This window comes from Lactuca saligna, chromosome 7 (assembly GCF_052625555.1).
Source record: "Lactuca saligna cultivar CGN05327 chromosome 7, ASM5262555v1, whole genome shotgun sequence".
In the NCBI taxonomy this organism is placed as follows: domain Eukaryota; kingdom Viridiplantae; phylum Streptophyta; class Magnoliopsida; order Asterales; family Asteraceae; genus Lactuca; species Lactuca saligna.
Window position 1 is genome coordinate 28,384,879 of NC_136423.1, and position 24,312 is coordinate 28,409,190.

A 24,312-nucleotide genomic window follows, 5' to 3' on the forward strand; every position below is an offset into this window, starting at 1 on the left:
TTTCCCAATGCTGGATAGACCGATAAATGACATAAAATTTGAGTTTATACATCGTCCATTTATGTTGTGCCTCACTAAGATTTTCACTAAAGAAAGCAATTGGTTTATTATCTTGGGATAAAACCACCCCAATACCAATGATGGATGCATCACATTCGAGCGTAAAGAGTTTGTTGAAATTAGGTAAGACCAACAAAGGTGTGGTTGTTAATTTATGTTTAATCTTCTCAAAACTTTTATTTGCCTCTTCCTCCCCCCCCCCCCCCCCCACCCCATGGAAAATGTCCTTTGTTTGTGCACTAGGTGATAGGTAGCATGATAGCACTAAGATTACGGACAAAACAAAAATAAAAGGTAGCAAGTCCATGAAAACTTCGAACAACACTAATAGTTTAAAGCACATGCCGATCACGAATAGCCCTTATAGTTATGAATAAAATCCTTTTAGATCGATTAGACTCTAACAAGTATAGTATAAGCACAATATGAAAACAAGAACATGAGATGTATCAATAGGTGTCAAATGATTAAAAGGCACAACCTCAGAAGAACTCTATGAAGCATTGCTATTGTAGAGGCATGCTAGGGTTACAAGAATATATCAATCGACAATTGTCTAAAATAAATGCATGCATGCATCATATATACTCTAACCCTAATATTAAATACGGTTGGGCAGACCCAAACCGTTTACAAAAGGGACTAAAACAAGGCCCAATGACGCAACACATAAATACTCAACAATCTCCCCATTTGCGTCAATTGAGTCATAGCCCATCATCCAGTAATCCGCTTCTACACTTCGTAAATTTTAGGAATAAAGCTCACAACATCTTGAGAACATTGATGTACCAAAAAAGCATATCCGAAAAGTACTTGACATCGTCCTTGTGGTTGCCCTTAAACTTGGTGATCAGGTCTAATATAGATTCCAGACAGGCTGTGTTGTAGAGATGTTTGTCTTCGAGAGAGAAGTATGAATTGCAAAAGTCAGCTCCTGTTCGTTCTTTGGACTGATACACCACGAACCATCCTTCATTGTATATATTCCATGGCTTTAACTTCTCTAAGTCTTTTAGAGCTTTCTTGGGAACAGTCGTTGGCTTCTTCTTCAAAACGGTGGCAATATCCACATCCATCGAACCAACCTCTTAAATATATGACTTGATCATAAGTTGGAGATGGGACATCACAGGCTCGTACTTATCTTTTTCTCACAGCAACATGTTGTATAGAACGATCCAATTATTAGGATTCAAGCAAGGCAAGTCTGCGAGAGTGAATTCATAGGCTTGACAAGTTGATCCTCTCGCAACCTTAAACTTCGCATTCGGGAAGCTTTCAGTCTCGATTGGCCCAGTGACCTTCACAACAATGATTTTATGCGCACTCCAAGTTTTGTACTGGGGCTTCATGTGCTTTAAGTAAACAGAGAACAACAGCTGATCAGCATTGCTGTTTGGGAAAGGAGCATTCGCCACCTTCACATAAGCACGGAACCTAAATGCTTTTGGTGTGATTGGAAGATCAAGTTGCGAATCTTGAGTATTTTGACGATCAAAAGACGCAACAAGATCTAACCAATATTGGCTGGGTAGCTCCACAACATCATGATGAATTTTCTTCAAGGTCCACTTCGGAAATAATAACATTATGCTCTTGAGAGTGGCCTGAGCTTCCCTTTTGCTCTTTCCTTCTCTTCTGCCTCTTTGACGATTCGCTTAGTTTCATTAAGTTCAGCATCGTGAGCCTTCCACTTTTTAAGCTCAGCTTAATCTTCATCGTCATCAATGATAGGCTCTTCTTCAATTAACTTTTCCTTGCCCTTAGGTTCGTTCTTGATAATGGGCTTGGCAAGGACTTTTTGAGGTTGAACTTTAGATGCACCTTCTCCCCCTTGTTTTTGTTCAGATGACTGAGGAGAAACACCCAGTAGGCGATATAACATTGCGAAGACAAGTCTTAACTTCTCAACAAGATGTTTGTGAACCGTAATGGAAATCATTAAGTCCCTGGTCTCAATGATATCGGAGAGCAAAATGGTAAGATCGATAATGCAAGTTCGCAGTACCGCCCTCTCTGATAACAAATCCTTGACTCTTTTCTCAGACTGTTGAAGTTTATTATCTAACACCTTGACCTTTTATATCTTCCTCGCTAGGGCATCCATAATCTTACTTTCCATCACCAAATCCTCCTGAAACTTTGTAATCTGCGAAGAAAGGGATGTTTGGAACAATGCATGGTCTTGCTGCAGCCAAGTGCGAATCTTCTCTAGATTGACCTTCTCAGTCTTGAATATTGCCCCAAGTTCTGAAGGGATTCATTCTCAGAGGCGGTATTGTTGTTGTAGGTTGTTCTATAATTCTCCATGAAAGTAGTTGTTTCAGAGATTAGTTTATCGACTTTTTTGGTCGCTGATTTGCAGACTTCAACAGATTCAAAAAGCGATGCATTCATCTTTTTAGCATTTTCTTCATGCTCCTTTATTCTCCCAAATAATGATTCAACCGTTGCTTTTAAATATACATCAGAAGGGGAAGCCTTGGAGGCTAGCAACAGTTGATCAAGCTTCTCATGAATAGCTTTCAACTGACCTTTCGAAATTGAGGCTTCATCTTCATTTTCGGTCGTGATCTGGAATGGATTATAGGTGAATCCGCCTAGATCATATTCATCACCATCTTCAGTAAATATCATTTCCAGATCATCATTACGAATAGGAGAAATGGATGAGGAAACAGGGGTAGCGAACACTGAAGTTGTATCCCCCGTATCAGATACGTTGATCGAAACCTCAGGAATCATTGAAGTGATGGGATTAGTAGTTGAAGCGGTTAAGATTGGTGTTGAGATGGGAACCTTAGTAGGTTGAGATGAGATAATAGGGGGTAGACAAGGAGCAATAGTAATGGGAATGGAGGTTGATTTTGGAGAAGGATGGGGAGAAGGAACTAATTCACGAATAGATTGATGTACCTCTCGGTTCGTAGTATCTTCTTCATTGTGAACTGGAGATTCTTTATTCTGAACTGTCTCTGCCTCTTCATTATAAACCGAGATTTCCTCCTCATTGAAAATAGATTGAGCTGTTTCAACATGAACATCTGACTCAGTCTCAGAATCTGACTCTTTGTTTTCTGAGGGAGTAGACGTCTTCCGTTTGCGAGCCGGTTGTTTTCTTCTCTTTGGAACAGCCGTAGAGGATGCTGCGGGTGACTTTTGCTTTTTAGGCGAAGGTTTTGTAGCACCAGAAAGACCTTCAGCCTTCTTAACCTCTTTCTTTGACTCCTTTCCTCCTTTCTTCGGTTTATCAGCGGTATCAAGAATTGCCTGCATTTCTGGAGTAAGAGGCCTAAACCCCGAGGGTGTAAGTTTGTGAAATCCTTCCAAGAGTTTACTTGAAGCAGGAACAACCTGAAACATGACTTCAGGGATAGATCTAATGAATGGGAATTTTAATGGACCGACAACAATAATCCCTTTTATATGAAGGGTGGAAACAGTAAAGGCTAGGGCATCCTGCATCAGGGGAATGTTGTGCTTAATAATGACCATGCGAACTATCAGAGACCAAAACCTTGCACAAGAAATCTCCGTATGACGAGACGTGGAGACAGTGCTTTGAATCACTTGAGCCCATAAAACGACTCCATAATCGATGTTCATTCCTATGTAGAGTCCATGGATAAGGGTCATGAATAACTTACTTGCACAGTCGGATCCTATAATTCTTTCAGAAAAGCTTTTGAACAAGATCGTAAATAAAGCATTCCATTGAGAAGGAAGGTTGGGCTTGCATAATTTAGAGAGTGTAGACAAAGACTCCTTGTATCACATTTGATAAAACATCTCCAAGAGAGCAGCACTGGAGATTGTTTCAGGATTAATCATATCCTCTGACTGTGGAAGCCCTAGAAGAGAATAGAATCTGGTTTTGGTGGTAGAGGTTTTCTGATCGTGAATGTCAAATACAATCTTATTCTCCACACTGATGTAGCTTGCAGAAGAATATGCCCTTTAAAGAAGAGACATTGGAACATCCTCCATTTTGGTTAGGGCATGCACTCATGGTGAATACTTGAGACACTTGATCATGTATAGAAGATATGACTCATATTTTCAAGGATTCAGATCGATCAGAAGATTCCGATTAGGTTTGACCGCTAGCAGAGAAGAATGAACGATTTGATCTTAAACTGATGATGAAGTCTCCATTGTTGAAGGTTTGAGGAAGACGATAAACAGTAGAGAGTAGTTTGTTTGCCGGATATCTTTATAGAAGATTTTGAAAGTGATAATGAGAGAGGAACCTTCAAAACCTTTATATAGTATTCAATTTTGGAGGAGAATTCGGAGAGAGAAAGCATCGGGTACTAAAACGTTGCCCGAAAAAGCGCGACTTGAAAACTGTAGATGTCAGACCCATGCATCATACGGCAGAATAACAGTTGGCCGTTTTAAATTCTACACGCGCCCTTTTGAATTCTTATTATCAGAATTTGCCGCATCATCATCCATCTTTCGCAGTTAAATATTCGTTGTGTAACTCTTACGAATCTTCACCTTTTTGAAAAGAAGGTTAAACTGCGAACCTGAAATAATATTGCATAGAACGATGAATAAGACTTTTGGAAGATCATGAGGATCTTCATGCAAGAGTTTCAAAGATAAAGGAATAAATCAAGAATTTCTAGGAAAGTGTGTGATGTCTACATAATGACACAAAACAGTTAATCCCGGGAAAAGATTGCTTCCTTCAAAGTCAAGAAAGACTAAGAAGTCTCTGTGTGGTTTCCCATTAAAATACGATCAGATGTCTTATAAGAAACACTGAAAGGCTTCTTTTATTTTGGCTAATTGGGTGGCTAACTCTCCAACCTAGACAACGAACTTGATATAAGAACGAATTTTGGATGGAGTACTCGTGTGACCAGTATAGTGAATTAAATGAGTAAGTTTGTAGTTATAGTGGTGACAGGATAAAACTTTGAAATCTCAAACAAAATTAAAACTGGATCCTTTGGGAAGAAGTACGTGATTTGGTAATAGAACACTTCATAAAGATCATGCAAAAGGAATGAGATTTCGAGGTACAAACCATGGAAGTGGTGTTCGTTAATTCGTGGGTGAAAAGCTATAACTTTCAATGGTTCATCGTCAATTCATTATGGTGTTGGATTTTGGGTCTCACTTAGCACGTGGTGAAATGAAACTAAGATCTTCAACACAGATGTTGTTCAACCATAAACCTCAGTGGTAAATGCTGAGAATCTCGAGGGTTACATTAATTAAATTAATGGAGAAATTAGGAGGTGGTTCCTGAGAAAGCGAATGTACCTCTGCTGAACAAGTGTGACCAAGCAGATAACTCATAATTCAATGTGAGAAGAGTAAGGTAGCTCATGACCAATGTGAATTTAGCAGCCTGATTGGGAAGAAACGAATGGTAGATTCGATTCATTAAGGCTTCACGTAGAGTCGATAGAGGGTTTGGACAACATGCAACAACATGCTTCTAGGGACACTTAATTAATACAAAGGAAAAGAATTTTTTACCTGCTCCAGTTCACGAATCACGAACATGCTCCTTGAGTTTTATGGTTTTCTAATGTTTTAGGAATTTTATGACATTAGAAACATATAAGAACAATGATGTAACGACGTAAATTTTAAAACCAATTTTTCATTTTTGCAAACATCAAAAACATCGATTAATATTTCAAATCCAAACGTAAACAATTTTGTCACAACCGAATACATCACAAAGATCATAAAAATAGTTTTTCCCCGATAATGTGTACGATCACGCCGGCGCCTTCCCAAGGTCCTCGCTAGTACCTGAAACACGTAACACAACAACTGTAAGCATAATTGCTTAGTTAGTTCCCCAAAATACAACCTACGCACATACGCCTTTCCAGGCCCCTGGCCTTCCGGTCCATGTGTTTCAGGGGACTTCCGTCCCGACTTGGTAAACCTTCCGGTCCTACCCACATCAACCTTACGGTTCATATTACAACGCCTTCCGGCCCATAACATATTCGCCTTCCGGCCCATAACATAATGCCTTCCGGCCAATATCAAGCATATCATACATGGCACATATAACGATTAACTTATCACACATAATGCATATATTTCATATCATATTCGACCTTCCGGTCACACAGTCAAACCCTTCCGGGTATAGTATAGTGAGAAGACTCACCTCGTGGGAAGTCTAAGATCTCGTGTCCTCGCTGTCACCGAATCCAATGACGGCTCAACCTCGCCTAAGCATAAAAATATCATTTAATACACGAAGACTTCAACTACTAAAACTTTACCCCTAATCATCCTTCCTGAAAGGGTAAAAGACCATTTTACCCTTCCTTGACCTAAAGTCCTCATGTTGACCAAAACCCTAAAAGTCAACAAAAGTCAACCATGAGAGTACGCGGGGCATACCGCTAGATGTACGCAGGGCGTACATCGCCAACTCCCATCGGATGGGGGTCTCCACCCAGTACGCGGCGTGCACTGGAAGTTACGCCCTGCTTAACCACCAGAATCAGCCACCCTCCATTTCTGGTCTTAATCAGTTAAGTCATTAATCCAACTTCCAGATCCGAATCCTTTAGTGTGTCTAAACCCATAAAGTCGAGACCTTTAAGCCTTGGCATGGCTGTAAAGGCTCCAACATCACATAACAACCTTTTATTCAAACTCAAGGACCTAAATCTCATGCATGGTGCAATACCCACGTCCAAGATGCCATTTTTATGAGTCTACATCTCCAATAAATCAGAAACATGAAACATCTAAGCTTATGGAGGCCATTTGCACAAAAGTCTCCACCTTTGGGACTTAAACCCTAGAAAATGACATCTAAAGCATACAACAAGAACCAAGTGTCAAGATCCGAAATTTTTACCTGAAATTGAAGCTTTAACCCTTGCAAAGCTCAGATCTACACTTGAGCACCACTTCTAGCCTCTCCAACAAGCTTTTCTTCTCCTTTGCAACCTTAAAATGGCACTACCAAGCTTAGAATGCACACACAAAGGCTTAAGGACGATGGCACACACTATTTAGGGTTTCACTCTGAGGGGTGGTGGCTGAAAAGTCCAGCCACACATTCCTTTTATAGCCTCAACAAATGAAATTAGGGTTTGGGTCTGAATGAGTTACGCCGGGCGTAACCTTGGGTACGCCCCGCGTACCTGAGGGGGAACGCGTCCAAATGAGGCGCGCGAGTACGCGCAGCGTACTCGCCTACCATGAAAACCCTAAATCATTAACTTAATCAAGATGCAAGTCCAACAGAAGAATACCTGGATTTCGGGATGTTACAATTCTCACCCACTAGAATCAGACTTCGCCCCCGAAGTCTCATACTGAAAACAACTCCGGATACTGATCCCGCATCTCAGACTCGGATTCCCATGTCAGCTCGGACCCCTTCCGATGTCGCCACTGCACTTGTACCAGGGGTACTTCCTTGTTTCTCAGAACCTTAACTTTTCGATCCCTAATCGCTACCGGTCTCTCCACATAGTTCAGACCTGCATACACCTGAATATCATCCAATGGCACCACTGCCGACTCATCGATAATACATTTCCTCAACTGTGAGACATGAAAAGTATCATGGATCTACCCCAACTCAGCAAGTAGATCCAACCGGTAGGCTACCCGGCCTAGCCTAGCAATTACCCTGTAGGGTCCAATATACTGGGGCCCCAACTTGCCCCTCTTCCTGAACTGAATCACTCCCTTCCAAGGAGAGACCTTTAGGAGCACAAGGTCACCTACTTGAAACTCGAGCTCGGACCGCCGCCTGTCCGCATAACTCTTCTGGCGACTCTGCGCGGTCAACAACCTCTGCCTGACCTGCTGAATCTACTCGGTCGTCTGGAGTACGATCTCCATGCTACCCATCACCTGCTGCCCCACCTCTCCCCAACAGATGGGGGTACGACACCTCCGCCCATACAACAGCTCAAAGGGTGGCATACCAATGCTCGAATGATAGCTGTTGTTATACGAAAACTTTGCTAAAGGTAGATAGGTGTCCCAGCTCCCTCCGAAATCCAAAACACATGCTCGGAGCATATCCTCAAGCGTCTGAAACGTTCGCTCGCTTTGTCCGTCCGTCTGCGGGTGGTATGCGGTACTGAAATGCAGTCTCGTACCCAACTCCTCATGAAACTTCTTCCAAAACTTGGAAGTAAAACCCACATCGCGGTCTGAAACAATCGACATCGGAACCCCATGCTGCGATACCACCTCCCTCACGTATAATTCCGCCAACTTCTCTGCAGAAGAGCTCTCGCTGATGGCTAGAAAATGAGCGCTCTTCGTCAATATATCCACGATCACCCAAATCGCATCGACTCCCCTCGCAGTCCGCGGCAATTTGGTGATAAAATCCATGGTAATCTGTTCCCACTTCCATTCGGGAATATCTAGCGGCTGCAGTTTACCGTGCGGTCGCTGGTGCTCGGCCTTAACCTGCCGACAAGTCAAGCATCTCTCAACAAACCATGCAACATCCCTTTTCATACAGGGCCACCAATACTCCTTCCTTAGATCCAAATACATTTTCGTACCCCCGGGATGAATCGAGAATTTCGATCGATGCGCTTCCTCCATCAAAATAGCACGCGCACCGCCCACAAACGGTACCCAAATCCGACCCTGAAAAGTCATAAGCCCTCGACCATCCGTGAAGAACCCTGATACCTGACCTACAACCCGCTCCCTCTTTTGGTTTTCTAGTTTCGCAGCCTCAACCTGAGCTCCTCGAATAGTATCCAAAATCAGGGTCATCACTGTCAACCTCATACAAATATCTCGGATCGGGGCGCTTTCCGCCTTACAGCTCAACGCATCAGCCACCACATTAGCCTTCCCCGGGTGGTACAGGATCTCACAATTGTAATCCTTCACCACATCCAACCATCTCCTCTGTCGCGTATTCAGATTTGGCTGATCCATGAAGTTCTTCAGGCTCTTGTGGTCTGTGTAGATGGTACACCGAACCCCATAAAGATAATGCCGCCAAATCTTGAAGGCAAACACCACAACCCCCAATTCCAGGTCGTGGGTGGGATATCTCGACTCATGAGGCTTCAACTGCCTCGAAGCATACACTATCACATGGCCCCTCTGCATAAGCACCGCCCCCAAACCCGATATAGATGCATCACAGTACACCACAAAATCCTCCATCCCTTCCGGGAGTGCGAGCACCGGAGCCTCGCACAATTTCTGATGAAGCGTCTCGAATGATGACTGCTGCTCCGGTCCCCATGAAAACACAGCACCCTTCCGGGTCATCCTAGTAAGTGGCACGACAATCTTGGAGAAATCGTTGATAAACCTGCGATAATATCCCGCCAAACCCAGAAAACTCCTGATCTCAGTGGGCGATCTCGACACCTCCCACCTCAACACCGCCTCAATCTTGGCCGGGTCGACCAATATCCCTTTCTGGTTAACAAGATGCCCGAGGAACTGGACCTCTCGTAACCAGAAATCACACTTGGAGAATTTGGGATACAACCTCTCCGATCTCAATACCCCAAGAATTTCCCTCAAATGTTCCTCATGCTACTCCCTAGACCTTGAATACACCAAAATATCATCAATGAATATGATCACCGACCGATCCAGCATCGGCCGGTACACCCGGTTCATAAGATCCATGAACGCAGCCGGGGCATTGGTGAGCCCAAAAGGCATCACCACAAACTCGTAATGTCCATAACGAGTTCTGAAAGCAGTCTTCTGGATATCTTCATCCCGAACCCTCATCTGATGATAACCCGACCTCAAGTCTATCCTAGAGAACCAAGATGCCCCCTGCAACTGATCGAACAGATCGTCGATCCTAGGTAACGAATACCGGTTCTTAACTGTCAACTTGTTCAACTCCCGGTAATCGATACACATCCGGTGTGAACCATCCTTTTTCTTGACGAACAAAATCGATGCTCCCCAAGGTGAGCTACTCAGTCGAATAAACCCCTTTCCCAACAGCTCCTGAAGCTGCGAGGATAACTCCTGCATTTCCGGTGGAGCGAGACGATAAGGCGCCTTGGCGATGGGCGCCGCTCCCGGAACCAAATCGATACGGAACTCCACTTGCCTTTCCGGAGGCACACCTGGTAACTCTTCGAGGAACACATCCGAAAACTCGCATACAACAGGAACATCATCAACCGAATTGGGCCTCCCCGCGGCCACTCGAGTATCCGTCACGTAGGCTATGAATCCATTGCAGCCCTACTGCAAACTCTGCCTTGCCCTGGAAGCCGAACAAAACGCCGACCCACACCGGGTCCCCTCGCCATAAACCGTAAGCACTCCCCCACTAGGGTCTCGAATTGTCACCAGCTGTCTCTCGCAGTCAATGACTGCCCCAAACTTACTCAACCAGTCCATGCCCACGATGACACAGACATCCCCCATAGCTATAGGAACCAAGTCTATAGGGAACTCGACCCCAAAAATCTCGAGCACACATCCTCGAATCACATCAGTGGCGTATACCGCTATCTCATCTGCTATAGAAACTCGCAGGGGTCGACTCATCACCTCTCGATCGATACCGATGTGCTGGCTAAAAGCCAACGATACAAAAGACCGACTCGCACCCGAGTCAAATAATACCAAAGCAGGTACATAATTCACAAGAAAAGTACCTACGCATATCATAATATAAGCACAATATCTTAGCATAAAAGTAAATACATGAAAGAATACATACCGGCTACGACATCAGGCGCCGCGCGGACCTCCTCCGCAGTCAAGTGGAAAGCTCTTCCACGAGCCTTTGGAGCCTCGGACTTCACTGGCCGAGTCTCGGTAACCCTGGCAGCAGGCGTAGATCCCTGGCGAAGCTGGGGGCACTCGGCCTTCCGATGGCCGGTCTGGTTGCAATGAAAGCAAACCATGAATCTCTTGTGGCAATCCCTAGCAATGTGCCCCTCCTTGCCACAATTGTAGCAAGCACCCGATCGACATGCCCCCTCGTGACCTTTGCCGCACTTTCCGCAAGTGCGGCCCTTCTGACCTCCGGATCTTGAATCGGCGGACTTGGTCTGCTTGGCTGCCGGCTGAGACTGAGCCGGCCGCCCATCCATCCATTGAGACTCGACCTCCTCCCTGGACTGGGTCTCCAACTCGATCTCACGCTTCCTGGCATTTGCTAAAGCTCAGCAAAAGTCTGATTTGACGAGTTCAATACGAACTCCCGGATATCCCTCCGCAACACACCCAAATACCGACTCATCCGAGCCTGCTCCGTGGACACCTGCTCGGGGCAGAACATCGCCCTCTCATGAAACTTCCGCGTGATCCCCGTGACAGAATCATTACCCTGCTTGAGGGTCAAGAACTCCTGAACCAACCGTTCCCTCTCCACCGGGGGAACGTACTCGTCTCTGAACATAGTAGTAAACCTCTCCCAAGTCACAGCTGAAACCTCTGCCAGAGTGAAGTTCGCCATCACGAACTTCTACCAATCCTTTGCTCCCAAGCGGAGCTGGTTCAAGGCGAACCGTACCCTCAGATGCTCCGGACATGAACAAGTGTAGAAGCATCCCTCGATATCAGCAATCCATCTCATCGCAGCGATCGATTCCTACGTCTCGTCAAACTCAGGTGGCTTCGTGTTGCTGAACTCCCGGAACAACAACGAGTCACCTCCCTATGGTCTGGCAGCGGCCACAGCTGCGGTAGCTGCAGCGGCTGTGGCCTCAGTCAACGCGGCATACCGCTCATCAAATGTCTCCATCAGTGTGGTCTTAAAAGACCCAAACATCTCCGAAATCTCAGCCGAGATCGCTGCAGCCACCTCCTCATGAATCATCTGACGAAGCTCCTCGTCAGTCACGCTACTCGTACCAGGTCTGTGGCGTGGTCCAACCATGATGTCTTTGAAATACAACATAAAAATATCAGAGACTCTATCGAGCATAATCGCACTCGATAACGCAGACCTACTTAGTCTCCGATACCTAGGGATTCTTACTTGGGTTGCCCACTGACCCAGTGTCTTCAGTAGTACGGGCCCAATACTACTAACTACACCGCATAAGCATTCACCCCAAGTCCTCCTCCCCAAACCCCGGATCCTGAGTACTCTATTTTTGCCATGCACTAGTTACCCACTCGCTCTCAAAGCACCTCATAGAAGTAGTTTTCCCTAGACTCAGGCATCACAAATCAAGCCACTCTAGTCCTAATATGAATACCTAGTCTACTAGCATGTGTATCATATCATATCATATCTCATAACACATATTGTAAGAGTATTTTGGGGATTTTACCGTTCGGGTGCTGGCTGACCGTACACACTTCTTCTTCTTTGGTTGTTTCAAAAATCACTTATCAAATTTTATTGATTTATTAATTAAAATTTTTCTCAAATCCCCGGTTTGAGTTCAGTTACGCCTGAAGGTGTACCCGAATCCGTCAAACCAAGGCTCTGATACCAACTTGTAACGACGTAAATTTTAAAACCAATTTTTCATTTTTGCAAACATCAAAAACATCGATTAATATTTCAAATCCAAACGTAAACAATGTTGTCACAACCGAATACATCACAAAGATCATAAAAATAGTTTTTCCCCGATAATGTGTACGATCACGCCGGCGCTTCCCACGATCCTCGCTAGTACCTGAAACACGTAACACAACAACTGTAAGCATAATTGCTTAGTGAGTTCCCCAAAATACAACCTCCGCACATACGCCTTTCCAGGCCCCAGACCTTCCGGTCTGTGTGTCTCAGGGGACTTCCGTCCCGACTGGGTAAACCTTCCGGTCCTTCCCACGTCAACCTTACGGTCCATATTACAACGTCTTCCGGCCCATAACATATTCGCCTTCCGGCCCATAACATAATGCCCTCCAGCCCATATCAAGCATATCATACATGGCACATATAACGATTAACTTATCATACATAATGCATATATCTCATATCATATTCGACCTTCCGGTCACACAGTCAAACCCTTCCAGGTATAGTATAGTGAGAAGACTCACCTCGTGGGAAGTCTAAGATCTCGTGTCCTCGCTGTCACCGAATCCAATGACGGCTCAACATCGCCTAAGCATAAAAATATCATTTAATACACGAAGACTTCCACTACTAAAACTTTACCCCTTATCATCCTTCCTGAAAGGGTAAAAGACCATTTTACCCTTCCTTGACCTAAAGTCCTCATGTTGACCAAAACCCTAAAAGTCAACAAAAATCAACCATGAGAGTACGCGGGGCGTACCGCTAGATGTACGCGGGGCGTACATCGCCAACTCCCCCCGGATCGGAGTCTCCAGCCAGTACGCGATGCATACTAGAAGTTACGCCCTACGTAACCACCAGAATTAGCCACCCTCCATTTCTGGTCTTAACCAGTTAATTCATTAATCCAACTTCCAGATCCAACTCCTTTAGTGTGTCTAAACCCATAAAGTCGAGACCTTTAAGCCTTAGCATGGCTGTAAAGGCTCCAACATCCATTTCTGGTCTTAACCAGTTAAGTCATTAATCCAACTTCCAGATCCGACTCCTTTGGTCGCTGATTTGCAGACTTCAACAGATTCAAAAAGCGATGCATTCATCTTTTTAGCATTTTCTTCATGCTCCTTTATTCTCCCAAATAATGATTCAACCATTGCTTTTAAATATACATCAGAAGGGGAAGCCTTGGAGGCTAGCAACAGTTGATCAAGCTTCTCATGAATAGCTTTCAACTGACCTTTCGAAATTGAGGTTTCATCTTCATTTTCGGTCGTGATCTGGAATGGATTATAGGTGAATCCGCCTAGATCATATTCATCACCATCTTCAGCAAATATCATTTCCAGATCATCATTACGAATAGGAGAAATGGATGAGGAAACAGGGGTAGCGAACACTGAAGTTGTATCCCCCGTATCAGATACGTTGATCGAAACCTCAGGAATCATTGAAGTGATGGGATTAGTAGTTGAAGCGGTTAAGATTGGTGTTGAGATGGGAACCTTAGTAGGTTGAGATGAGATAACAGGGGGTGGACAAGGAGCAATAGTAATGGGAATGGAGGTTGATTTTGGAGAAGGATGGGGAGAAGGAACTAATTCACGAATAGATTGATGTACCACTCGGTTCGTAGTATCTTCTTCGTTGTGAACTGGAGGTTCTTGATTCTGAACTGTCTCTGCCTCTTCATTATAAACCGAGATTTCCTCCTCATTGAAAATAGAATGAGTCTCAGAATCTGACTCTTTGCTTTTTGAGGGAGTAGACGTCTTCCGTTTGCGAGCCGGTTGTTTTCTTCTCTTTGGAACAGCCATAGAGGATGCTGTGGGTGACTTTTGCTTTTTAGGCGAAGGTTTTGTAGCACCAGAAAGACCTTCAGCCTTCTTAACCTCTTTCTTTGACTCCTTTCCTCCTTTCTTCGGTTTATCAGTGGTATCAAGAATTGCCTGCATTTCTGGAGTAAGAGGCCTAAACCCCGAGGGTGTAAGTTTGTGAAATCCTTCAAAGAGTTTACTTGAAGCAGGAACAACCTGAAACATGACTTCAGGGATAGATCTAATGAATGGGAACTTTAATGGACCGACAACAATAATCCCTTTTATATGAAGGGTGGAAACTGTAAAGGCTAGGGCGTCCTGCATCAGGGGAATGTTGTGCTTAATAATGACCATGCGAACTATCAGAGACCAAAACCTTGCACAAGAAATCTCCGTATGACGAGACGTGGAGACAGTGCTTTGAATCACTTGAGCCCATAAAACGACTCCATAATCGATGTTCATTCCTATGTAGAGTCCATGGATAAGGGTCATGAATAACTTACTTGCACAATCGGATCCTATAATTCTTTCAGAAAAGCTTTTGAACAAGATCGTAAATAAAGCATTCCATTGAGAAGGAAGGTTGGGCTTGCATAATTTAGAGAGTGTAGACAAAGACTCCTTGTATCACATTTGATAAAACATCTCCAAGAGAGTAGCACTGGAGATTGTTTCAGGATTAATCATATCCTCTGACTGTGGAAGCCCTAGAAGAGAATAGAATCTGGTTTTGGTGGTAGAGGTTTTCTGATCGTGAATGTCAAATACAATCTTATTCTCCACACTGATGTAGCTTGCAGAAGAATATGCCCTTTAAAGAAGAGACATTGGAACATCCTCCATTTTGGTTAGGGCATGCACTCATGGTGAATACTTGAGACACTTGATCATGTATAGAAGATATGACTCATATTTTCAAGGATTCAGATCGATCAGAAGATATCGATTAGGTTTGACCGCTAGCAGAGAAGAATGAATGATTTGATCTTAAACTGATGATGAAGTCTCCATTGTTGAAGGTTTGAGGAAGACGATAAACAGTAGAGAGTAGTTTGTTTGCCGGATATCTTTATAGAAGATTTTGAAAGCGATAATGAGAGAGGAACCTTCAAAACCTTTATATAGTATTCAATTTTGGAGGAGAATTCGGAGAGAGAAAGCATCGGGTACTAAAACGTTGCCCGAAAAAGCGCGACTTGAAAACTGTAGATGTCAGACCCATGCATCATACGGCAGAATAACAGTTGGCCGTTTTAATTTCTACACGCGCCCTTTTGAATTCTTATTATCAGAATTTGCCGCGTCAGCATCCATCTTTCGCAGTTAAATATTCGTTGTGTAACTCTTACGAATCTTCACCTTTTTGAAAAGAAGGTTAAACTGCGAACCTGAAATAATATTGCATAGAACGATGAATAAGACTTTTGGAAGATCATGAGGATCTTCATGCAAGAGTGTCAAAGATAAAGGAATAAATCAAGAATTTCTGGGAAAGTGTGTGATGTCTACATAATGACACAAAACAATTAATCCCGGGAAAAGATTGCTTCCTTCAAAGTCAAGAAAGACTAAGAAGTCTCTGTGTGGTTTCCCATTAAAATACGATCAGATGTCTTATAAGAAACACTGAAAGGCTTCTTTTATTTTGGCTAATTGGGTGGCTAACTCTCCAACCTAGACAACGAACTTGATATAAGAACGAATTTTGGATGGAGTACTCGTGTGACCAGTATAGTGAATTAAATGAGTAAGTTTGTAGTTATAGTGGTGACAGGATAAAACTTTGAAATCTCAAACAAAATTAAAACTGGATCCTTTGGGAAGAAGTACGTGACTTGGTAATAGAACACTTCATAAAGATCATGCAAAAGGAATGAGATTTCGAGGTACAAACCATGGAAGTGGTGTTCGTTAATTCGTGGGTGAAAAGCTATAACTTTCAATGGTTCACCGTCAATTCATTATGGTGTTGGATTTTGGGTCTCACTTAGCACGTGGTGAAATGAAACTAAGATCTTCAACACAGATGTTGTTCAACCATAAACCTCAGTGGTAAATGCTGAGAATCTCGAGGGTTACATTAATTAAATTAATGGAGAAATTAGGAGGTGGTTCCTGAGAAAGCGAATGTACCTCTGCTGAACAAGTGTGACCAAGCAGATAACTCATAATTCAATGTGAGAAGAGTAAGGTAGCTCATGACCAATGTGAATTTAGCAGCCTGATTGGGAAGAAACGAATGGTAGATTCGATTCATTAAGGCTTCACATAGAGTCGATAGAGGGTTTGGACAACATGCAACAACATGCTTCTAGGGACACTTAACTAATACAAAGGAAAAGAATTTTTTACCTGCTCCAGTTCACGAATCACGAACATGCTCCTTGAGTTTTATGGTTTTCTAATGTTTTAGGAATTTTATGACATTAGAAACATATAAGAACAATGATGTAGTGACGTAAATTTTAAAACCAATTTTTCATTTTTGCAAACATCAAAAACATCGATTAATATTTCAAATCCAAACGTAAACAATTTTGTCACAACCGAATACATCACAAAGATCATAAAAATAGTTTTTCCCCGATAATGTGTACGATCACGCCGGCGCCTTCCCAAGGTCCTCGCTAGTACCTGAAACACGTAACACAACAACTGTAAGCATAATTGCTTAGTTAGTTCCCCAAAATACAACCTACGCACATACGCCTTTCCAGGCCCCTGGCCTTCCGGTCCATGTGTTTCAGGGGACTTCCGTCCCGACTTGGTAAACCTTCCGGTCCTACCCACATCAACCTTACGGTTCATATTACAACGCCTTCCGGCCCATAACATATTCGCCTTCCGGCCCATAACATAATGCCTTCCGGCCAATATCAAGCATATCATACATGGCACATATAACGATTAACTTATCACACATAATGCATATATTTCATATCATATTCGACCTTCCGGTCACACAGTCAAACCCTTCCGGGTATAGTATAGTGAGAAGACTCACCTCGTGGGAAGTCTAAGATCTCGTGTCCTCGCTGTCACCGAATCCAATGACGGCTCAACCTCGCCTAAGCATAAAAATATCATTTAATACACGAAGACTTCAACTACTAAAACTTTACCCCTAATCATCCTTCCTGAAAGGGTAAAAGACCATTTTACCCTTCCTTGACCTAAAGTCCTCATGTTGACCAAAACCCTAAAAGTCAACAAAAGTCAACCATGAGAGTACGCGGGGCATACCGCTAGATGTACGCAGGGCGTACATCGCCAACTCCCATCGGATGGGGGTCTCCACCCAGTACGCGGCGTGCACTGGAAGTTACGCCCTGCTTAACCACCAGAATCAGCCACCCTCCATTTCTGGTCTTAATCAGTTAAGTCATTAATCCAACTTCCAGATCCGACTCCTTTAGTGTGTCTAAACCCATAAAGTCGAGACCTTTAAGCCTTGGCATGGCTGTAAAGGCTCCAACATCACATAACAACCTTTTATTCAAACTCAAGGACCTAAATCTCATGCATGGTGCAATACCCACGTCCAAGATGCCATTTTTATGAGTCTACATCTCCAATAGATCAGAAACATGAAACTTCTAAGCTTATGGAGGCCATTTGCACAAAAGTCTACACCTTTGGGACTTAAACCCTAGAAAATGACATCTAAAGCATACAACAAGAACCAAGTGTCAAGATCCGAAATTTTTACCTGAAATTGAAGCTTTAACCCTTGCAAAGCTCAGATCTACACTTGAGCACCACTTCTAGCCTCTCCAACAAGCTTTTCTTCTCCTTTGCAACCTTAAAATGGCACTACCAAGCTTAGAATGCACACACAAAGGCTTAAGGACGATGGCACACACTATTTAGGGTTTCACTCTGAGGGGTGGTGGCTGAAAAGTCCAGCCACACATTCCTTTTATAGCCTCAACAAAGGAAATTAGGGTTTGGGTCTGAATGAGTTACGCCAGGCGTAACCTTGGGTACGCCCCGTGTACCTGAGGGGGAACGCGTCCAAATGAGGCGCGCGAGTACGCGCAATGTACACCTTGTACGCCCAGCGTACTCGCCTACCATGAAAACCCTAAATCATTAACTTAATCAAGATGCAAGTCCAACAGAAGAATACCTGGATTTTGGGCTGTTAAAAATGAAATAAGACAAAAAGAAACATATTTTTGAATTTTGATTTTCTGAAAAGAAATAAAACATAAATAAATATAATATTTTTGGATTTTTGGATTTTCTGGAAAAGAAATAAAAACAGAAAAGGTGTGAGATAAAGACAAGCAAAAATATACAAAAAGTACAAAAGAATATAAGAAACCAAACCATGAATGAACAGTGAGCATCGAACTCCTACGAACGTTCACAACGATTCGCAACAATAAAGAAAACCGAATGAACAGTTGTCTGTGAGAGAGTGCGAGTATTCGCACTAATTCGCAGCCACTTCTTTATTAGTGCGAAGGTGGTTTTGGTACTGATTCAACTTCCATTATTCCTAGCCCTTGAAGGATTTTATTAAAGGTTGTTTCAGGAAGGGCCTTCGTAAATATGTCAGACAACTAATCAGCGGATCTTAAAAAATGTATCTCAACATTTCCATCTTCCACGTGATCCTTGATGAAGTGATACCTTAGTGCTACATGTTTCATCTTGAAGTGTTGCACTGGGTTGTGACAAATGTGAATTTCACTTTCAGAGTCACAATAAAGTGGGATTCGTTTCATACTTAAGCCATAGTCATGAAGTTGGCTTTGAATCCAAATAACATGGGATGTGCACGAAGCTGCAACTATGTATTCAACCTCCACTGTTGACAACGAAACACATGTTTGCTTCTTGGATTGCCAACTAACTAGTTTGCCGTCAAGAAATTAGCATCCACCTGTTTTGCTTTTTTCTATCTAAACCAAATCCCCCTAGGTCGGCATCAAATAATGCTTGCACGGAAAATCCTGAGTTCGCAGGATACCATATTCCAAGAGATGAAGTTTGTTTAAGGTATCTGAAAATGTTCTTAACTGCCACAATGTGAGGTTCGTGTGGATTTTCCTGGAACCTAACACAATAGAAAACTGAAAACATAATATATGGTCTAGTAGTTGTTAAATACATCAATGACCGTATCATATGATGATACAAAGTCATATCAGCAACCGGTTTATCCAGAGATGGAGTCAGTTTTGTTCTGAATGCCATTGGAACTTTCACTTTTGAATCTCCCATCATTCTAAACTTCTCTAGTAAGGTTTTGGTGTAAGCCTCCTGATTTATGAAAATGCCTTCTGATCCCTGTCTAATATTCAGCCCAAGGAAAAAGTTAATTGGATGCATTGAACTCATCTCAAATTTAGTCTCTATTAACTTGCGAAACTCAGCTATTAAGCTAGGATACGTAGAACCAAATATGATGTCATCAACATAAATTTGGATGATCATTAGGTGGTCACCCTCTTTCTTGCGAACGAAGTTTGGGTCAACCGAACCTTGTTTGAATTTTGACATTTTAAGAAAGTGAGTTAGAGTTTCATGCCAGTCTCTTGGTGCTTGCTTTAGACCATAAACGGCTTTATCCAAAATATAGCATTGATTGGGAAATTTCTCGTTCACGAAACCCGGTGGTTGCTCAACATATACAATCTCTTCCAGTTCTCCATTCAAGAAAGCACACTTGACGTCCATCTGAAATACCTTAAAATTCTTGTGTACTGCATATGCTAGAAATATACGAACCGATTCCCTCGCAATAGGTGCGAAGGTTTCTTCGTAGTCTATACCCTCTTCTGTACAATATCCCTTAACCACGAGTCTCGCCTTGTTCCTAATAACATTACCTTCTTTATCCACCTTATTGCGAAACACCGATTTTAAACCAACAACTGATGCATCTGGTGGAGTTGGTATTGATCTCCAGACCTTGTTTCGCTAAAACTCATTGAGTTTATCTTGCATCGCTTGCACACAATCAAAGTGATCAAGAGTTGTGTTGACAGTTTTGGGTTCGAACTTGGAAACGAGTGAGTTGAACATACAAAAATCCACCTTAGAGAATAATGAAATTTTCTTCGCTTTTAACTGAGATCATCTGAGGACACCTGTAGATAATTCACCTATAACTTGAGCTTTTGGATGATCTCTGGTCCATTTTGTTAGTGGAGGATAATTTGGATCATAAGAAGGATCCAGTTCGGCATTTACTTCTTTGTATTCAGACTGTACATTCGAATCATCATTCGCTTCTTTATTCTCCCCCTCGAATGATGATGGCTCGCCGCCCTCCGGTTCAGATTTCTCCCCCACAGCTGGATGTTCACGGCTAGTGCTTGGAGATGGATGCTCCCCCTCAAAAGGCACTTTAGGTGTAGAAGACAAAGTCGAACCGTTACCCTACAATTATGTGTATTTTTTTTGTTTTGCTTGAACTTGGAGGTTCGTTTGAGCTAGGAGGTTCGTTTTCCAAATTTTTCACGGCATCGTCGATGATTTTCTTGAATTCATCCTCTTTATTTTCTGCTGCTTTTATGATAAGAGGAAATAGCTTGTTAGGGTTCATCAAAAAGAAGCATAAACTCATCATGTAGAGTTGAGACATGAACTGTTACTAGACATGGCTTCGGAAAGATCTCTTCTGATAAGCTTTTGTTTTTCTGAATCTTCTTCAAATAGGTATCATCAAATGTGACATATTAGGTATCCTCTATCTTCTTTGATCATTTGTTGAGGATCCTAAATGTGTTGAAATTCAGCGAATACCCCAGAAATATACCTTCATCAGCTTTCGCATCGAAGTTGTTCCAGTTTTCCTTGGAATTAAAGATGAAACGCCTGGAACCAAATACATGATAAAACTTAACGTTACATTTGAAATTGTTAATAATTTCATATGGAGTAAGAGAGAATCGCTTGTTCAAAAAGGATCTATTTTAGGTAAAGCATGCAGTTGCAATAGCATCAACCCAGAAATATAGAGGTAGCGAACCGAAGGTAAGCATTGTTCGAGAAGCTTCACACAAAGAACGGTTTCGTCTTTCAACTATGCCATTATGTTGTGGGGTATAAGGAGCCAAAAAATTGTGTGTGACTCCTTTATTAGCCAGAAATTCTTCGACGTCTTGATTTTTAAATTCCAGCTCATTATCGCTACAAATATTGTGAACCAGCTTTCGCAGCTGAAGCTCAACTTTCTTCATAAAACTCTTGAGTGTAGGAGTTGCCTAAGATTTTTGTTTAAGAAAGAACACCCAATTGAAACGTGAAAAATTATCAATTATAACAAGAATATACTTACTACCACCGTTACTTTCGATTGCAGAAGGTCCACAAAGGTCTATGTGTAGAAGTTCTAAAGATTCAATGATTTTGTGTTTACTCGAGTTGGATGGATTTTCCTACTTTGCTTCCCCATTTTTCATGCTGCACTTAAATGATCCTTATCGAACTTCAATAGAGGAAGCCCTCGCACATGATCACCAAACACGAGCTTGTCGATATCCTTGAAATTTAGGTGCGAAAGTTGTCTATGCCATAGCCAACTATCATCAGAGTGAGCTTTTGTTAGTAGGCAGATAACAGGTTTTCCTCTTATCGGATTCAAATTTAGAGGATACATTTCACCTTTCCTAGGAGACTTCAAAAGAACTGCTTTTGTTTCCTTCTTTACAATCTTAGAACCTTCGTCATCAAAGCTTACTTTCAAGCCTGTTCCCACAACCAATTGTGAAACGTTAATTAGGTTGTGTTGTAGTCCTTCCACGTAAGCCACCTTTCGTATTGAGAAATCTCCGTTCGTAATCATCCCAGAGCCTTTGATCGTTCCAAATGAGTTGTTACCATACTTTACATTTCCACCATTTTTTAGTGTACGAAACTCCCTGAACTCTTCCTTTCTCCCAGTCATGTAACGTGAGCAGCCACTATCTATGTACCATTCATTGTCAAAATGCTCGTCACGAATCACTTGAAAAGATTAAGCAGATTTAGGAACCCAAAGTTACTTGGGTCCTGGTGATCCTTTTACAGAACAAGGAGAAGTAATAGCAAGATCAGCCAAATAAGTTCGATTAATTAAAGTTGTTTCATCTTTCCTTTTAATGGTGAAAACTTTAATCTTGTTATCTTTGAGTTTTGTCACTTTTAAATAAAAAAAAAATTCTTTTACATTTAATTTCATTTTTGACGAATTTTCTCTCCACTCTCTTAGAATCAGATATCGAATTTTTGATTGGAACTTTGGGCTCTTCAACTAGCTTTCCCTTTCCCTTGACATCTTAGGGCGAAGATTTTAGGGGTTGATGAATCTTTGGTTTCGCGTTTGATTTCGTTGAAGAGGAGGGTTTTGGAGTAAAGTTCTTTGATTACTTTTTCTTATTGCAAGAACGACAGGGCGAACATTGGCTATCATTCACAGGTGAACTAGCTTTCATCCTTTGATTGAAAGATTTCTCTTTGTGAACGCAACTTGAATTTTGTGATTGCCAAAATTTCTTCCTTTTGTTGAGATTTTTCTGATATCTCTGATTCCTTTGATGTTCTTCCTCAGCAAGTTGCTTTGAAGATTTGTGAATATTCGTCTTTCACTTTGATTCACTTGCATGAGATTCGCTTTTTCCATAATGAGCTTTGCTTGGACATTCCTTAGCACCACTCATACTACCCTTTTCAAAACTTGATGGTTTATTTATGGGCTCAAACACATAACATCCATTTTTCCTCCAAGAGGTCCAATATGACAGACCTACAATTTCGTCTGCATTGTCAATTGGTGCAGACCAAAAGTAATTGTCACAGCCGTCTTTGTTGCCTTCATCTACAAGTGATGTTAATTCTACTGTTTGAGTTTTGTCCACTCCATTGACTTTTAAGACTTGATTTGGGATAGTTTGGACTTTAGGATAAACCATAGCTTTTTCTTTCAAAATTTTCGGTTTATTTTGAGAAATGCGAGCGAACTCAACTGAGTTTTCAGAAATAAGGACTTTTACCAGTTCAGTTTCGTTTTTCACAAACTCAGAACATTCAACCTCATCCTCCACAGATATTTCACTCATATCACTATCCTCATCCAATTCAGATGTATGTTTAAGATTAAATTTATTCTCCAAACTCAACCTGGAACTCAATGAGTCAAATTTTTGTACATTTTCGATCTTGATTTTCAACTTGTCATTTTCATCAAGCAAGTTTCTCAACATGTCCTTATGGTCTTTGGACTTAATGAAAAATTCAACTTTGTCCAGTCCAATTATGTAAACTTCGGAGGTTTCGTCTGATGAGATGATAGATTCACACTTGTAACAATCAGCATCAATCTCGTCTTCCTTAAATTTAAGGAAACGCAAGATCATTTTGTGAATCTTTTTAACTATTTCACAATCTAAATGAAACTGAGTAGTATTTGAATATAGTTGTTTAGCAATAAAACAAAAGATGTTTCTTTGTTTCAAACACTTCAATTCGTCCCTCTGCAAATAAATTGATTCGTATCTAGATCTAGACAAATCAGACTCTATCTTCTCAATCCACATTCTTCGCTCCTTACTCTTGGATGATATCATGCTGATTTGATCAGTTCGGTTAGCATTCGCTAGACGAGTTTGTTTAAGACTATTACTTATACTAAAAAAAGTGACTTTTAGGTCGTTCAGTTCAGATTTATAGTTAGATACAGGTACATTAAGAGATTCAAGAATGGTGTGTACCTTTTTGATCAATTGATCACACTCATTGATTTGCTCACCAACATGTTTCGCAGCAAAAAGACCTATCATCTCCTCTTCCCTTTGCATCCTCGCATCGACTATCATTTTTCATGCCATTGGTCACCATCAAGCACCTACCAGCAAACTTTGAGCTTTCTTCCTTCGCAATGAATGCCCTTCCATGTATGGGCTTGCGAACTTCCTCATCCTTTGAGTCAGTTGACCATATCTCTACTCCTCCAAACTCATCTTCAGCGTTTTCCTG